Below are 12,492 nucleotides of genomic sequence, written 5' to 3'. Positions count from 1 at the left end.
TTCAGCAAAAAGACTTCGTTGGAAGAGGATGCACCGCGTCGGATGTCTTGAAGATGGACCCGCTCCGCGCCGGAAGGATGAAGATAGAAGATGCCGTCTGGATGAAGACTTCTGCCTGTCTGGAAGATCACTTCTGCCCGTCTAGAGGACCACTTCTGCCTGCTTCGTTGAGGACATCTTGACGCTTGGATGAAGACTTCTCCCGGTAAGTGAATCTTCGGGGGTTAGTGTTAGGATTTTTTTAAGGGTGTATTGGGTGGGTTTATTTTTTAGGTTAGGGCTTTGGGCCTGCAGTAGAGCTAAATGCCCTTTTAAGGGCAATGCCCTATTCAAATCCTTTTCAGGGCAATGGGGAGCTTAGGTTTTTTTAGGTAGTATTTTATTTGGGGAGATGGTTGTGTGGGTGGTGGGTTTTACTGTTGGGGGGGTGTTCGTATTTTTTTTTACAGGAAAAAGAGCTGATTTCTTTGGGGCAATGCCCTGCAAAAGGCCCTTTTAAGGGCTATTGGTAGTTTAGGTTAGGCTAGGGTTTTTTTTTTTTATTTTGGGTGGGCTTTTTTTATTTTGATAGGGCTAATAGATTAGGTGTAATTAGTTTAAAGAGGGGGTTTGTGATTTAGCTAATTTAATTTATTTAATTGTATTTAATGTAGGTAATTTATTTCATTATAGTGTAGTGTTAGGTGTTATTGTAACTTAGGTTAGGTTTCATTTTACAGGTACTTTTGTGTTTATGTTAGCTAGGTAGTTATTAAATAGTTAATAACTATTTAATAACTATTGTACCTAGTTAAAATAAATACAAACTTGCCTGTAAAATAAAAATAAACCCTAAGCTAGATACAATGTAACTATTAGTTATATTGTAGCTAGCTTAGGGTTTATTTTATAGGTAAGTATTTAGTTTTAAATAGGAATAATTTAGTTAATGATAGTAATTTTATTTAGATTTATTTAAATTATATTTCAATTAGGGGTGTTAGGGTTAGACTTAGATTTAGGGGTTAATACATTTAATATAGTGGCGGTGACGTTGGGGGCAGCAGATTAGGGGTTAATAAGTGTAGGTAGGTTGCCGCGATGTCGGGGGCGGCAGATTAGGGGTTAATAAGTGTAAGATTAGGGATGTTTAGACTCAGGGTTTCATGTTAGGGTGTTAGGTGTAAACATAAATGTGTTTCCCCATAGGAATCAATGGGGCTGCGTTACTGAGTTTTATGCTGCTTTTTGGTGTTAGACTTTTTCTCAGCCGGCTCTCCCTATTGATGTCTATGGGGAAATTGTGCACGAGTACGTACGACCAGCTCACCGCTGACTTAAGCAGCGCTGGTATTGGAGTGAAGTGTGGAGCTCGATTTTGCTCTACGCTCACTTCTTGCCTGTTAACGCCGTGTTTGTAAAAACCCATAATACCAGCGCTGCAGGGAAGTGAGCGGGGAGAAAAAACTGCTCATTAGCACCGCACCTCTGTTACCGCAAAACTCGTAATCTCGCCGTAAATTAACTAATAGGTAGCCTGCATATTTTTGCATTCAAAATGTAGAACCTTATATTTACTAATATTAAATCTCATTTGCTATTCACCAGCCCATTCCTCCTTTTTTTTTTAAATTCCAGTAAAAAGCAATTGCATCCTTCACTGACGTAATCCCCTTTACACAGCTTTGTATCATCTGCAAAAATAGAGATGTTGCTATGTTATCCTTCCTCCAAGTCATTAATAACAATATTAAATAGAACATGGCCCAGTACTAATTACTAATTACTTTTGGCCAATCTGGGTATGATCTATTTACAACAACACCTTACACCCTGCGTTTAATTCAGAGCAAGATTACAAGTGGAGTGCTGTTTAACACTCCTACTGAAGTAAGCATTTTGCATGTGTCGGGTTGTGCTCATATAACAAGAGCAAAAATCCGAACTTAGAATATTCATTTGCGTTCCTGTATTCCACTATAGAAGTCAATGTACAAAAAAAACTAACACACAACTTGCGCGCAAACTCTATTGCATATTCTCAAGTGCACTAACCCGACATGAAAAACAAAATGTATGCTTACCTGATAAATTTCTTTCTTTCTTGACATGATGAGTCCACGGATCATCTAATTACTATTGGGAATATCACTCCTGCCCAGCAGGAGGCGGCAAAGAGCACCACAGCAAAGCTGTTAAATATCACCTCCCTTCCCTCCAACCCCAGTCATTCGACTGAAATAAAGGAGAGAAAGGAAGCAACAAGGTGCAGAGGTGTCTGAAGTTTATAACATACCAACAACCTGTCTAAAGAACAGGGCGGGCCATGGACTTGTGTCAAGAAATAAAGAAATTTATCAGGTAAGCATAAATTTTGTTTTCTTTCTAATGACACGATGAGTCCACGGATCATGTAATTACTATTGGGAATCAATACCCAAGATAGAGTACATAGATAATAAGGGAGGGACAAGACAGGGAACCTAAACGGAAGGCACCACTGCGTGAAGAACCTTTCTCCCAAAAGAGGCCTCAGCCGAGGCAAAAGTGTCAAATTTATAGAATTTTGAACAAGTGTGAAGAGATGACCAAGTTGCAGCCTTAAAAATCTGTTCCACAGAAGCTTCATTTTTGAATGCCCAGGAAGAGGAAACAGCCCTCGTAGAATGAGCCGTAACTCTCTCAGGAGACTGCTGTCCAGCAGTTTCATAGGCAAAGCGAATTTCTTTCTGCCCCTTACGTTTCCCAGAGAATACTACAAAAGAGCAGAAGACTGAAGAAAATCCTTAGTCGCCTGTAAATAGAATTTTAATGCACGCACCACATCCAGATTGTGCAAAAGCCGTTCCTTTTGAGAAGAAGGATTAGGACACAAGGAAGGAACAACAAACTCCTGATTAGTGTTCCAATCTGAAACTACTTTAAGGAGAAACCCTAACTTAGTACGCAAAACTAGCTTATCCGAATGAAAAATAAAAAGCAATAAAGTGAGCACAGCACAGTGGACAAGGAGTGCATGAAAGACCAAGGGTACTGCCAATCCCTCCAGAAGTATAACATTAGTTGAAAATAGTCTCCAGCACTAACTACTAACTGTTGGCACATGAGAGTGTTAGTACCCTAAATTTGGTGCTTTTGGCGCCATACAGAGAGCATTTAAAAGCCACTGTGTTATGTCAATTTGTATGAAGCATGAGTAAGGGGCTGTGACCCTGAAACGTTGCTCAAGTTACATGAATAAAATTGCCTTTATAAGATTTGGAGTGCTGGAAACTATTTTCAACTAGTGAATGAAAAATAAGGTAAGGAGACTAATACTGTAATGCCGAGATCTCTACGAGCAGATGCAATAGCAACAAGAAACAACACTTTCCAAGATAACAACTTAATATCTAAGAAATGCATAGGCTCAAACAGAGCCCCTTGAAGAACCTTAAGAACTAAATTAAGACTCCAGGGAGGAGTAACTGGCTTGAACACAGGCCTGATCCTGACCAAGGCCTGTCAAAACGATTGCACGTCTGGGACGTCCGCCAGTCGTTTATGTAACAAATTAGACAAGGCAGATATTTGACCCTTTAGGGAACTTGCCGATAAACCCTTCTCCAAACCTCCTTGGAGAAAGGACAGAATTCTAGGAATCCTAACTCTACTCCAAGAGTAGCCCTTGGATTCATACCAATATAGATATTTACGCCATATCTTATGGTAAATCTTTATAGTCACAGGTCTACAAGCATGAATCATGGTCTCAATGACTGAAAATTAAGCGTTCAATCGCCAAGCAGTCAGCTTCAGAGAAACTAGATTTGGATGAAAGAAGGGCCCTTGAAGTTGAAGGTCCTTCCTCAACGGAAGTCTCCAAGGTGGAAGAGATGACATGTCCACCAGGTCTGCATACAAAATCCTGCGAGGCCACGCCAGTGCAATGAGGATCACCAACGCCCACTCCTGCTAGATTAGAGCAATGACCCGAGGTAGAAGAGGGAGAACGGAGGAAATAGGTATGCAAGACTGAAATTCCAAGGTACCACCAGAGCATCTATCAGTACAGCCTGAGGGTCCCTTGACCCCGACCCGTACCTCGGAAGCTTGGCATTCTGCCAAGATGCCATGAGATCCAATTCCGGCTGACCCCATTTGAGAATCAAGCTGGAAAACACTTCCGGATGGAGTTCCCACTCCCCCGGGTGAAAGGTCTGCCTGCTCAGGAAGTCCACCTCCCAGATGTCCACTCCTGGGATGTGGATCACAGACAGACAGCATTTGTGGGTCTCTGCCCACTGAATTATCTTGGCTACCTCTGTCATGGCCAAGGAACTCAGAGTTCCTTCCTGATGGTTGATGTAAACCACTGAAGTTATGTTGTCCGACTGGAACCTGATGAACCGGCCAAGGCTAGCTGAGGCCAGGCCAGAAGAGCATTGAAGATCGCTCTCAGCTCCAGAATGTTTATTGGTAGAACAGACTCCAACCAAGTCCATGTTCCCTGAGCCTTTAGAGAGCCCCAGAATACTCCCCATCCCAGAAGGCTGGCGTCTGTTGTCACAATCACCCAAGAGGGTCTGCTAAAGCAGCTTCCCTGGGAGAGATGATCTTGAGACAATCACCAAAGAAGAGAATCCTTTGTCTCCTGCTCCAGCTGTAATCGCGGAGACAGATTTGCATAATCTCTGTTCCACTGACTGAGCATGCTTAACTGCAGAGGTCTGAGGTGGAAACGTGTGAACGGGATGATGTCCATTGCCGCTACCATCAGACCGATTACCTCCATGCACTGAGCCACTGATGGCCGAGGAGAGGACTGAAGCATTAGGCAAGAATCGAAAATCTTTGATTTCCTGACTTCTGCCAGAAAAATTTTCATTGATAAGGAATCTATTATAGTTCCCAAGAAAATTACCTTTGTATTTGGAACTAACAAACTCTTTTCCAAATTTACCTTCCAACCGTGAGATCGCAGGAAAGATAACAACATTTCCGTGTGGGATCTTGCTTGTTGAAAGGATGGCGCGTGAACCAGAATGTCATCCAGATAAGGTGCCACTGCAATGTCCCACAATCGGAGCACCGCCAACAAGGATCCCAGAACCTTTGAGAAAATTATGGGAGCTGTGGCAAGGCCGAATGGAAGAGCCATGAACTGGAAGTGTTTGTCTAGAAATTCAAACCTTAGAAACTTGTGATGATCCCTGTGGATGGGAACATGCAGGTACGCGTCCTTTAAATCTACCGTTGTCATAAATTAACCCTCTTGGACCAAAGGAAGAATGGAACGAATAGTTCCCATCTTGAAGGACAGCACTCTGAGGAATTTGTTTAGACTCTTGAGATCTAAAATTGGTCTGAAGGTTCCCTTCTTTTTGGGAACCACAAACAGATTGAAATAGAACCCCAGACCCTGTTCCTGCATCGGAACAGGAACTATCAATCCCAGGTCAGAGAGGTCCCGAACACAGTGTAAGAACGCCTCTCTTTTTGTCTGGTCTACAGATAATCTTGAAAGCAGAAACCTGCCCCTGGGAGGAAAGGTCTTGAACTCTAGTTTGTATCCCTGGGACACGATGTCCACTGCCCAGGGATCCTGAACATCTCAAACCCAAGCCTGAGTGTAGAAGGAAAGTCTGCCCCCACAAGATCTGGTTCCGGATCGGGGTCAGGCACTTCATGCGGTTTTTGATTCAATAACAGGCTTTTTGGATTGTTTTCCCTTGTTCCAAGACAGATTGGACCTCCAGGAAGGCTTGGACTGCTCCTGCTTGGAAGAGGGAGAGGGAGAGGAAGGCTTTCCCTTGAAATTTCGAAAGGAACGAAAATTACTCTGTCGTCCCTTTTGTTTATTTCTCTTATCCTGAGGGAGGAAATGGCCCTTTCCTCCAGTAATGTCAGAAATTTTTTATGTCAAACTCGGCCCAAACAAAGTCTTTCCCTTGTAAGGAATCGCCAAAAGTTTAGATTTAGATGACAAATCCGCAGACCAAGATTTTAACCATAAAGCTCTGCAGGCAAGTATGGCAAAACCAGAAATCTTAGCTCCCAGCTTAATATTTTGAAGGGAAGCATCCGTGATAAAGGAGTTGGCCAACTTAAGGGCCTTTATCCTATCCTGGATTTCTTCGACGACACAATAAAAATAAGTTTGCTGCCGCACTAGTGACAGTATAAATACAAACCGCAGTTTGCCATTGTAAACTCTGGTGTACATACATTTTCTTGAGTAACCCCTCTAACTTCTTATCCATAGGATCCTTAAAGGAACAACTATCCTCTATGGGAATAGTTGTTCTCTTGGCTAGCGTGGAAATTGCCCCTTCCACTTTGGGTACCCTCTGCCAAGACTCCTTGATAGTCTGCTATAGGAAACATCTTTTTAAATATAGGGGAAGGAGAAACAGGGATACCCCATCCCTCCCATTCCTTAGCAATAATCTCTGTAGCCCTATCTGGTACAGGAAATACCTCCACCATGGAGGGCAAGTCAAAATACTTGTTTAGTTTACTAGACTTCTTAGGATTGACTACGACGGTAGTGTCGGAGTCGTCCAGGGTAGCTAAAACCTCCTTAAGTAACAAACGGAGGTGTTCAAGCTTAAACCTGAAGGAAACAACTTCAGTATCAGTTAAAGGTATTACACTGTCTGAGTCTGAGATTTCACCCTCAGATGCTACCGAAGTATCTTCCTCTTCAGGTTTCTGGGAAGAAACATTTGGAATAGCCACTACTGTGTCAGCACCCTTATTCACTGATTGATTACATGTCCTCTTGCGCTTTCCCTGCAGCATGGGAAAAGCAGACAACTCATCAGATACCGCTGATGACATTAGGGATGCGATGTCTTGCAAGGTAACTCCAAGTGGAGAAATAGAGGAAGCACAGGGCACTGGCTGTATGGACGCTAAATTTTGAGACGCTTGAGGAGAAAGCTGCAGCATATCTTGAACATTATCAGAAGACTCCTGGACAGCATCCGTCTTAGAAAATATAGGGTCAAAAAATCTATCCTTAAGATTTAATGTTCTCTCAACACATGAGGAACAAAAAGGAATTGGCTGTTCAATATAAGCATTTAAACATAAAGGACAACTGTAATCTGTAACAGAGTCTTGGTCCATCGTAACAGAATAAAAATAAATTAATTAATAATTAAATTATGAACAATTTAAAGGGACACTGAACCCAAATTTTTTCTTTCATGATTCCGATAGAGCATTCACTTTTAAACAACTTTCTAATTTACTCCTATTATCAATTTTTCTTCGTTCTCTTGCTTTCTTTATTTGAAAAAGAAAGCATCTAAACAATTTTTTGGTTCAGGACCATGGAAAGCACTTGTTTATTGGTAGGTGAATTTACCCACCAATCAGCAAGAACAACACAGTGTGATCACCAAAAATGGGCTGGCATCTAAACTTACATTCTTTCAAATAAAGATACCAAGAGAATGAAAAGAATTTGATAATAGAAGTAAAATAGAAAGTTGCTTAAAATTGCATGCTCTATCTGAATCATGATAGAAGAAAATTGGGTTCAGTGTCCCTTTAAATAAAGAAAAAAACGTTACTGTTTCTTTAAATTTTAAAACAAAACTGCCTTATTTTTGATGCAATGCAAAAACGAAACTGTTTTATTTTTGAACAAATACAAAAACGTATCTGCTTTATTTTACAAAGGTATTGAAAGATAAAAACGTCTAATTTATAAATATTTTGTTTTTCAAGGGTTGCATTTTTAAAAAAGAAAAACATTTTATTTCTTCCATTCCATTTTGGTTTTTATTTCCTGTGTGGGTAATTAGGGGAGGGGTTATTTTCACCTGTATGGGCCTTGCTGCAAGCCTATAAATTTAGCACATTAACTCTGTTAAGCTTGCTCTAAGTGGGTCTGCTGTATTGATTCTCTGTTAAAGTAAGATTATCTGTTTAAGTATAATAGTTAGCTAACCAAGGTAGTTAGGCAAACAAGGATTTGGAGTAACTAAGGGGAAATATAATTATTTTATATTTTTAAGTGAAACCTTTTATTAAGAATGTGTGAGAATCTTATTCAGTGTACAGCTTGCCATATGTTTGCATTACTGGAGCACCCACTTCAGGGATTATATGTTTGTAGTAAATGTGAGTATATTGTCTCTTTAGAAACTCATATTGGAGTTCTGGAGGAACGAATTACAACACTGCATGAAATTCAGACACTTAAAAGTGAAATGGATAGGACTGAGCTAATTGTTAATGGTTCTAGCAGTGGGAATGGGGAGGATTCAGATGAGGAGACTCCAGGATGTAGCTGGGTCACAGTTAGAGGGTGAAGTAAAGGTAAGCGGAAGAGACAGGCCAGTTCTGGGCTGGGACACACCAACAGATTTGCCAGATTAAGTGAAGATGTTGGGGATATCAGTTCGGGGGTGGCAGTGTCAGAGAGGGCTGTATTGCCTAGTATAGTGAACAGTCCTTTAGTTGTGGAAGAGCAGCATACTATGGTGGCAGTCCTTCAGACATGGTAGAGGGGCATACTATAGTTAACAGTCCTTCAGTCATGGAAGAGGGGCATACAAGTCAGGGCCTGAGACAGATGTTGGTGGTAGGAGACTCTATTATTAGGAAGGTTGGTAGGGTAATTTGTCAGCCAGACCCTTTAAATAGAACAGTTTGCTGTCTTCCAGGGGATTGTGTTAGGCATATTGTGGAGCGTATTGATAAATTGTTAGAGGGATGTGGGTCTGATCCTGCAGTAATGGTACATATTGGTACTAATGAAGGAATCAGCGGGAGATGGAGAGTCCTAAAAAATGACTTCAGGGACTTAGGTAGCAAGCTTAAAGCAAGGACCTCCAAAGTAATATTTTCTGAGATATTACCAGTGCCGTGTGCTAACTCAGTAAGTCAGAAGGAGCTTAGGTCTGTTAATTCATGGTTAAAAACATGGTGTAAAAATGAGGGGTTTGACTTTTTAGAGCACTGGGCTGACTTTTCACTTGGGTACAATTTGTACAGTAAGGATGGATTGCATATGAATGATATGGGTGCAGGTGTGTTGGGGGAAAGGATGGTAGCACGTTTAGAGAACCTTTTAAACTAGGCAAAGGGGGGGGGGAGGGTCAGTTAGAACACAATAGAATAGAGAGATCAGTCTGTGAATCTGTCAGTCCTTTAATATCTCAAGGAAAAGATGACTTAAGAAATGTCACATTAGAAAGTATGGAGGAAAGCACACCAAGTATCAGCAGAAAGCACATGAAAATTAAATGCAGTTAACTTAGAGGGGTATACTTTATTTAGGAGGGACAGAAATAAGAAAAGGGGTGGATGAATCTGCATGTATATTAAACCTAACCTTAAACCTACAATAAGGGAAGATATTTCTGATACAGGCGACAATGTAGAGACCCTGTGGGTGGAAATAAAGAGTGGGGGGAAAAATCCTAAAAAAATATTACTAGGAACATGCTACAAGCCCCTAACATTAGTGACTTGGATGAAACTCAACTACTAATACAAATAGGTAAGGCTGCTAATAACAGTGCTGTAATTATGGGAGATTTTAACTACCCTGATATAAAATGGGCCAATGAAACTAGTAATTCAGCTAAGGGGGATAGATTTATAAATGTTCTCAGGGATAACTTCTTGTTAATAGAGGAGCCAACTAGGAGTAAAGCTATATTGGATTTAGTGCTATCAAACAATACAGATATAATATCAAACATAGAAGTCAAAGAACATTTGGGTAACAGTGATCATAACATGGTCACATTTGAAATTTCTTTTCATAAGCAGTGTCTTAAAGGTTTAACCAAGACGTTTAATTTTAAGAAAGCAAAATTCAACGATTTAAGGAAATCATTAAATAATATAAATTGGGACAAAGTATTCTCTAATAAAAATACAGAGCATAAATGGATAACATTTAAAACTTTGTTAAATAAATATACATATCAACAAATACCATATGGTTATAAAAATAAAAATAAAAAATCCAAGCCAATGTGGCTGAATATAAATGTGTTAAGAGAAATTAGGAAAAAATGTAGGGCATTTAAATTATTCAAAGAAAATAGTACAGACTCAAAATTCAGATTATTATAACCTTGGTGACTAAATAATCTTGATTTTATTAAAGACAGGAGGCGAATATTTTGCATTATTCTTTACTGACACCAAAAACAACAGCAAAGAAACTGAAAGTAAGAAAAAAATAATCACACGCAACAGTGTATAACCAATCAGGATACAGCATCACAATAAAGAGTCCAGAACAATCTAAGTCCTTCCTCTTTTCTTTGGTTGATAACTAGAAGATTATAGAAGAACGAACATCAAAAACATCCTGGGAAGAAGGAATCCAGAGCTTGGAAGATCCTAGTCAAGCCTTGAGAGAAATCAGGAAAATCCCATCCATCGAATTAAACTGTAAAAGAAAAATAAAGTTACAATAATAGTTGTTCTCTTAGATACAGATTCAAAGAATATCATATAAAGAATAAACATAACAGTTTACTATTCTTATCAGAAAACCCTTTTTTTTTTTTTTTTAAATCCTGTATTGGGAGAGGAAAGGGAGGGAAAATATTCGCCTCCTGTCTTTAATAAAATCAAGATTATTTAGTCACCAAGGTTATAATAATCTGAATTTTATGTCAAGACAGGAGGCTTCATATTTTGCAATTTTAACGCAATAAAAGTAATGACTCAGAAGCGTGAAGAATGGGTTTAAAATAGAAACGAGAAAAGGTAGTAGAAGAAGACCAATCCGCAGCTTTAAGGATATCTTGAAGGTTACTGCCCGATAAAAGAGCTCTGGATGCAGCCGCACCCCGAACAGAATGAGCTCCAAACGAAAGGTCAATGCCTGCGGAGGACATGAGCTAACGGACCCATCTGGCCAAAGTGGGAGAAGAGACAGGGCGAAAGGGTGGAACAAAAGAAATTAGTAATTGACCCCCGGGAGAAGGACGGGAGGACGTTGTCCTAGAAAGGTAAGATTTCAAACAGAGAGCCACACAGAGTTGAGGATCGTCAGGGAAATAAGGGTAAAAGATGGAAGATGACATGGATTTTGTGCGTTTAGAGACGGAAAAGGAAAGGCCTTCAGGGGAAAAGGAAATGCCCTCAACGTCCCGCGCACGGATGTCCGAAATCCTGCGGAAGGAAACCAGGCAGAGCAACATCGCCAATTTGGTCGACAATTGCTTAAGAGAAAGTTCTACATTGGGAGGCAAATTCCTAAGAAAGGATAGCATGATGGAGACATCCCAAAGGTGAGAGTATCGAGCAGAAGGGGGAACTTTCAACCGAATAGCTTTTAAAATTCTGCAAACCAAGGGGTGTCTACCAACTGGATTGCCATCGACTGGAAAGTGGCCCGCTGAGATTGCCGAGCGGACGACATTAATGGAACGATAAGCTTTCCCTTGGGAAAAAAGTTCAGAAAGAAAGTTTACAATAAGAACTACAGGGGCTGAAAAGGGATCAACCTGCCTGCGAGAACACCAACAAGCCCATGATGCCCAGGCTGAAGCGTAACATTTTCTGGTGCCAGGGGCCCAAGATTCTCGAAGGAGAAGCTGTACGTCTCTTGAAAGGCCTTCGGTGGACCAGGATCCCCTGAAATCTGCCAAGCTAGCAGGGGAAGGCGATTCTGGAGAACCAGGGGGTGAGGTTTGCCTAGTGGATCTGAAAGAATGTTGCATTGATTGGGTAGAAGGAGAGGGGGGGAGACTGTCATTTCCAGAAGGAGAAGAAACCAGGGTTGCATTGGCCAGAAGGGGGTAACTATCGTCAGGGAGCATTTGAGTCTCCTGACCATCCAAAGGGTTCTCGTGATGAGTGAGAAGGGGGGAAAAGCATAAGCTCCGAATAGAGGCCATTTCTGTAGAAAAGCATCTGAAGCTTCGCTCCCCGGATCTGGAAGCCAGCTGAAATAACGAGGCAACTGATGATTGATCCTGGAAGCAAAAAGGTCCACAGAAAAGGGACCAAGAATATTCTGAATTCGTAAAAACACGGGGCAAAGAAGTCGCCAATCGCTGGAGTCTCTCCAGAAACGAGAAAACCAGTCCGCGACAATATTGGAAACTCCAGGGATAGATTGCGCCCGGAGGGAAATGTTGCGGGAGGCACAGAATCTGAAGAATTCTGAAGTAAGATCTGATAGCATCTTGGATTTCGTACCTCCTAAGTGGTTGATGTATTGGACCTCAGATATGTTGTCCATCCGAAGGAGGATGCAACAGTTTGTAAACTGCTTGGAGAACGAGCGAATGGCAAAAGAGCCTGCCAAGAGCTCTAGACAATTGATGTGAAGCGACTGTTCCAGAGGGGACCAAGATCCCCCCGTCGCAGAGTTCTCGAAAGACGCCCCCCAACCCAGAAGGCTGGCATCTAAGGAAAGCACAAAGTCTGGTGAGGATCCGAAGATAGCTTTGCCATTCCAAGATTCCATGTGACGGAGCCACCAGGACATCTCTGCACGGACCTCTTCGTTCAGACAAATCATCTGATGATATGAACGACATT

The 12,492-nt window shown here is 41.2% G+C and overlaps 1 long non-coding RNA gene across 1 annotated transcript in view; it reads right to left on the bottom strand.

Moving 5' to 3' along the window:
* Window positions 1-10,110: 10,110 nt before the first annotated feature.
* LOC128655229 (uncharacterized) overlaps window positions 10,111-12,492 on the bottom strand; it is a 79,131-nt gene continuing 76,749 nt past the window's right edge. Inside the window, exon 3 of the long non-coding RNA XR_008401737.1 lies at window positions 10,111-10,384. This is a non-coding gene — a long non-coding RNA (uncharacterized LOC128655229). The remainder of the gene's footprint in view (window positions 10,385-12,492) is intronic.

Source organism: Bombina bombina, chromosome 4 (assembly GCF_027579735.1).
Source record: "Bombina bombina isolate aBomBom1 chromosome 4, aBomBom1.pri, whole genome shotgun sequence".
Lineage (NCBI taxonomy): Eukaryota > Metazoa > Chordata > Amphibia > Anura > Bombinatoridae > Bombina > Bombina bombina.
Note: the sequence above shows the minus strand (reverse complement) of the source record. Positions and strands in the feature narration are given on the sequence as shown.